We start from the raw sequence: 6,041 nt of genomic DNA, 5'->3' as shown, positions 1-6,041 counted from the left end.
GTTTTGATCATGGCACATTATTTTAACTTGATACATGGTTTTGGTACATTTGAGTTCCAGAAGTATGATTGTATAACCTGTATTCAGATTGCTTGCTGTCTTGGGGAGGGAAGAGGGGAGGAGGGGAAAGAGGGAAAAAAAATCTGGAACTCAAAAGCTTATAAAAACGAATGTTGAAAACTATCTTTACATATAATTGGAAAAAATAAACTACTAGTAAGTGAAGGGGAAAAAAAAGACAGAATGCTAGCTCTTGATCTAATCCTCTTTGACCTGACAGACTCCATCTATAATACTATTTTTAGTTCTGAATATCAGTTTTTAGAAGGAAAATCAACAATCCAAATGACCCCCAAAGTCAGTCTTCAAGATTGGAAGGGGACTCTACGTGAATCAGTTGAAAGATATTTCACCTGGAGAAGACTTGAGGCGATAGAAGAGGGATGTATTGAAGGACTTTGGAAGTTTGCACAAAAGAGGCAGACTGGCTATTGCTAGAAGCAGTAGGCCTTTATTTTGTGCTTAGTTCACATAAGGCCAAATTAGAGACAAGTCACCAAGTAATTATTAAGTACCTACTATGTGCCAGGTACTGTGTTAAACCATGAGGATACAAAGAAAGAAAAAAACAAACAGTCTCTACCCTAAAGAAGCTCACAATATAATGGGGGAGACAACATGTAGACAACTTAAAAATAAGATATACAGGATAAATTGGAGATAATCAGTGGAGGGAAGGTTTTAGTGTTCAGGAGGATGGAGAAAGGCTTCTTGCAGAAAGTGGGATTTTAGCTGAGACTTAAAGAAGATAGAGAAGCCAGGAAGCAGAGACTGTGGAAGGAAGGATTCCAAGCATGGGGAATAGCCAGTGAAAATGTGTGGAGAGTGGAGGAGAAGGAGGAGGAGTGCCTTGTTCATAGAGAAGCATAGAGGCCAGTCCAGTGTCACTGAATGAGAGAGTATTTGGAGGGGACTAAGGTATAAGAAGACTGGAAAGGTAGGAGCGGGCCATCTAGGGCTTTCAGAGCCGAACAGAAGACTTCGTATTTGATCCTGGAGACTGTAAGGAGCCAATGGAGTTTGTTCTTCTTCCTCTAGATCTGCTGCTTTTTCCACTGTGGCGTTAGGTTTTTCTTCAGGGCTGGTAAATCTTCATCTTTTGATGGAACCAGAAGCCATTGAGAGCCAAGTGTGATGAATAAGGTGAGGGGTTAGGGATAAGTAGTCCTGCATTTGGTTTCAGGCAAGGTGTGACAGTGAAGGAATGGGAAAAATAAGTTGCTTTGAAGAGAAAGTGGTAAACTTTACCAAAGTAATGGAATTTCTAAATTGGGATTATTACAAGTTAGAATTGACCAAAAAGAAATCAGTGATTCCGTGAGAAAGAAAGTCATTAAATCAAAAGCAAAATTAAAAAAAAAACAACAGAAGAAAATGTGAGATTCCTGATAGCAGTTCATCCAGAGCTTTTTATTTCTTTTTTTTTTTAATCTCTTGCTTCATTTCTTCTAGGTATTCATGTAGTCCTTTTAGGAAATCTATTTTTCCTTGTAAGTCTCTGCTTACTATTGTTTTGGAATTATCCTCTTCCTTCTTTTGGGGGTCCTTTAGATGTACAGTAATTTTTATAGTGGTTTGTCTTTGGTTTTACTTGTCTCTCCAGCTTTATTTTCTGAATTGGGACTTTGTGCCAGTGTCAGGTTCTACCTTGTGCTGCACTTTGAGGGGGATGGCTGCCCTTACTTTATTTTGCCATAGCTCACCTGGGTTTTGGTGCTGACCTTTGTCTCCCTGGAATTAGACCTCCATGGAAATTCAGAGCCCTCTATAGGTTTCTCTAAAGACAGAATGCTATGTACAAAAATATTTATAGCAGCTTTTTTTTGTGGTGGCAAAGAATTAGAAATTGAAGGGGTGCCCATCAATTGAGGAATGGCTAAACAAGTCGTGGTATATGAATGTAATGCTGTTCCAAGAAATGATGAGCAGGCAGATTTCAGAACGACTTGGAAAGACTTACATGAACTGATGCTGAGTGAAGTGAGCAGAACCAGGAGAACATTGTACACAGTAACAGCAACATTGTGTGATGATCAACTATGATAGACTTAGCTCTTCTCAGCAATACTATGATCCAAGACAATTCCTAAAGACACATAACGGAAAATGCTATTCACATCCAGAGAAAGAACTATGGAGTCTGAATGCAGATAGAAGCATACAATTTTCACTTTTTTGTTTTTTTCTTTTTCATGGTTTTCCCCTTTTGTTCTGATTCTTCTTTCTCAACCTGACTAATGTGGAAAATATAATTAGCATGATTGTACATGTATAACCTGTATTCAGATTGCTTGCTGTCTTGGGGAGAGGAGAGGGGAAGAGAGAAAAGAGGGACAAAAATTTGGAACTAAAAATCTTATAAAAATGAATGTTGAAAACTATCTTTACATATAATTGGAAAAAAACACAATACCATTAAGTGAAGGGAAAAAAAAGCAGAACGCTAGCTCTTTATCTGATATGTTCTGGTCTGATCATGTGCTGGTGGCTACCAGGGACTTCCAAATCCCCCACCCTTGAGCTTTTTGACTAATATGGAGCTTTCTGAATGCCCTGGGGCTTTCTCTTGGAGCCCTTCTCCCCTTCTGTCACTGACCACAGAGCTCTGAAGGCTATATGTGTTTCTGGCCCATGTAGTCATTGTGGGAGGCTACAGATTTGGTTGCCTGTACATTGCTTCTTTGCTGGTGATCCTATTTCCTATTGCCTCTGGGCTTCTGGTTGACTTTTGTGTAGTTCAAGAGTGGAAGAAATCACTTATTGTAGTTTCTCTTTGGACTTCTTGATCATGATTCATCCTGCTGTTTCAGGTTTTTGTTGCAGTAGGTATGTGGGAGCTTGCTGTCTGCCTCCTGTTTAGGCAGCCATCTTGCCAAGAAGGCCCGCACTGTTTTGTTTTCACATCACATCTTCTCTTTTTTATTTTTCTAATTTGGTATTGATTTTTATCTCTTTAACAAGTTGATGGTCTGACTATATACATACAGCTGAATCAGAAATCACTTTCCATATCAGTAACCAGCCATTTCTTGTCCTTCAAGATAGATTTTGTGATGATATTATTTGCTGTTTGCTATGTCTAACACTTCCTGATTCTCTTTTTGAAGAAAATATTTTTAATATATAAGTGTGGGACTTCTCATAGGCTACAGTTCTTTGGCTTTTTTCATATTTTTTGACTTTTTTGTTGTCCTTTCCATGCCCACCTTTGCATGAAAATCATTGAATAGTAAAGTATATGTTAATATAATTTGGAGAGCCTTTTAGAGTTCTTCCTAGAATTTTTCTACCTTTTTATCTTATCTTTTTGTATCCTCTTGCTAAATAAGCTACATGATTGTGGTGGGTGATGGTAGTGATGGTGGTGGTGGTGCCAGTGGTGGCCTTTTTGTTATATTCCCCATGAGTACTACAATGTAAGATGATCAAATAGCTTAAGAAATTATGTTTCTGGTTGTCCCTGATCACAATAAAACCAGCTCCACTAGCTCCTTTATTTAAACTTTCCAAGGGAAACTTGTGAACCATCCTTCCATATAACTTCGACTTCCTTATATCTTCTGGTTTTATTTATAGTGAGAATGTCAATACTGAAATGATCAAGTTCCTCCAGTAGTATGTTGACTCCAGATTTGAATACTCCCTCAAACACTTAGTAGCTTTGTGATCATGAGCAATTCACTTGATCTCCCCAAGCCTCTGTTTCTTCATCTGTAAAATTGAGATAGTAATCCATGTATTACCTACCTCAGAAGAGTGGTCGGCACTTTGCAAACATCCTGATGTCATTCAGATCCCATGTTTACATCAGCAGCCGAGCTTAGAGAAGGTCCTCTTTCTGCCCACGATGGTTCCCAAGTCCTTAAGTAAGTCAACAAGAGAGGTCTGGTGGAGTTGGACCAGTACAGGCCACCGGTGATTGAGATGCCTTATTTTTAAAGGAGATTGCTTTTGAGCCTTGTTTGTGAGCAGCCTGAGGCTGCATGCAGAGTGCACTGGCAGCATCTGTTTGTGAGGGAAATTGAGACAGTTTTGTTGATATACACAGTGTTGTACCTTAGCAACCAAATCTGCATAGTGTCCAAGAATTGAACGTTCCGACTATAAAAGACTTGATCACTACCCATCTCTGAGTGCCCTACTAGAGGCTGAGAAAGTGGAGGAAAAAAAAAAAAGAAATAAACCCTTCGATTCTGATGAAGAGTTATTGACCAGCTGGAGGGTGACCAGAATGGCCACCTATCCATAAGTTACTAAAAACATACAAAGATAAATTGAGTGGATTCATAGGTTGGAAAAGAAAACTTGGGGAGTAGGCAGGAAGAATGTGATCCCTGTCTTCAAATACCTGAAGGTCTGTTGTTTAGAGGAAGGATTTGGCTTGGACTCTGTGGTCTCAGACCCCAGAACTGAGTCAATGAAGAACAGGCACAGAGAGGCAGACTGGGGCTGACCATTAGGAGCAGCTTCTGATTACATTACAGCAGCCCTGTAGTAAATGACCTATCATTAGAAATACTCTGATAGAAGCTTCATCATTGTCATGGGCTCTAGAGGGACATTCAGGCTTAAGGTGGGACTTTGACTAGACATGCTCTGCAGTTCCTTCCAGTAGCTATGCAACCATGTTCCTTGGGTAGACCGGTATATAAGTGACTCCCAGAAAGATCTCTAAGGTACTGTAAGCTGGGTGGCTGGGAAGAAGCATCTCCAGACTGGCAAGGAGAGCCGTGATGGCTGAGCAGTGAGGAGCCTGACCCAAAAGGAGAGTGTGCTACCCTGCAGCAAGGGAAGGGCATGATGTTCTTTGAGTTTAAGAAGAGCAAATGTGACCTGACAACAAGTGAGAGAGATGGAAAACAAGTGAAGGGTCCATTCCTTATTGAATGGAGGGGCAGGGAAATGGTTAGAGGGAGCAGAGAGATTGCCTTAGAAATGCATCTTTTGGTCTGATTAATATACGTTAATCTGCATGGCCATGTACATAGGACACAGGTTTGTGTATTTGTGTGTGTGTTTTTTAAGAGATGTGCAGTGCTTTCCAAGCAAAATATCTCCTCTATCTCTGGACTTCTGTTAAGGAAGCTTGATAGGCTGTCATTAAACAGATTGTTTCTCCTGTATCAAAGGCATCAAAGGTCAGATTTTGCCTTGTTTTCTTGTAACTGCCTTTGGCAGTGGGAAGAAATGGCTCCCTGGGGCTGAAGGGCCTTCTTTGTAATAGTCCTCTTAGCTTGGTTGCATCTTGCATCTATTCAAAAATATCCACATTATGCAAAGAAGGCCGTGCTCTTACAGGGTGGTGTACATATGAGGATCTGGCCCTTGGCATTTTCTGTCCTGCCTGAGACTAACAGTCGCTACCTCTGTCCTCAGTTTGCTTCTAACCTTTACATTCAATTTCTGCAATGAGATGAAAGAGAGTGCCATTTTTTAGGGTATGACAGCTGGAACTGGGATCGAAATTGAAGCAATCTCAGGAGGAACTGCAAAGCCAAGGATATGTGAATTTGGACTAAAAGGTCTCAGGAATATCTCCCTCGCTTGCACCCCATATTTGTCTTCGTGTAATTAGTCAATCCAGTAATTGAATCTATTTAATGAGTTAGACTCATAGAATGTAAGAGCCATCAGGGAACTTGGCAGATAGAACATAAGATGTCAAATCTGGCAGGAGCCTTTGAACTTAGCATGAGCATCAGAGATGGAGGGGCCTTGGGAAGACAAACTGAAGAATGGGTGGGACTTTGGGGACCACCTCATCCAGCCCCATTTTACAAATGAGGAGACTGAGCCCCCCAAAGGGGCCAAGACCCCACAGTGAATCGGTGACAGGGCCAGGATTAGAACCCAGAGGTTTTGCCTCCTACTTTTCTCCTCCTTATAGGATGCTGCCCCTTAATTGTAGCATGCTTTTTTTTTTTAAACGGCCTTTCCAGTTAGGTTAAGTTGACTGTTTTTTTTTTAATCTTACATTTTAT

This window comes from Vombatus ursinus, unplaced genomic scaffold (genome assembly GCF_900497805.2).
Source record: "Vombatus ursinus unplaced genomic scaffold, bare-nosed wombat genome assembly UNPS02005550.1, whole genome shotgun sequence".
Taxonomy (NCBI): Eukaryota; Metazoa; Chordata; class Mammalia; order Diprotodontia; family Vombatidae; genus Vombatus; species Vombatus ursinus.
This window is presented reverse-complemented; position numbering follows the sequence as displayed.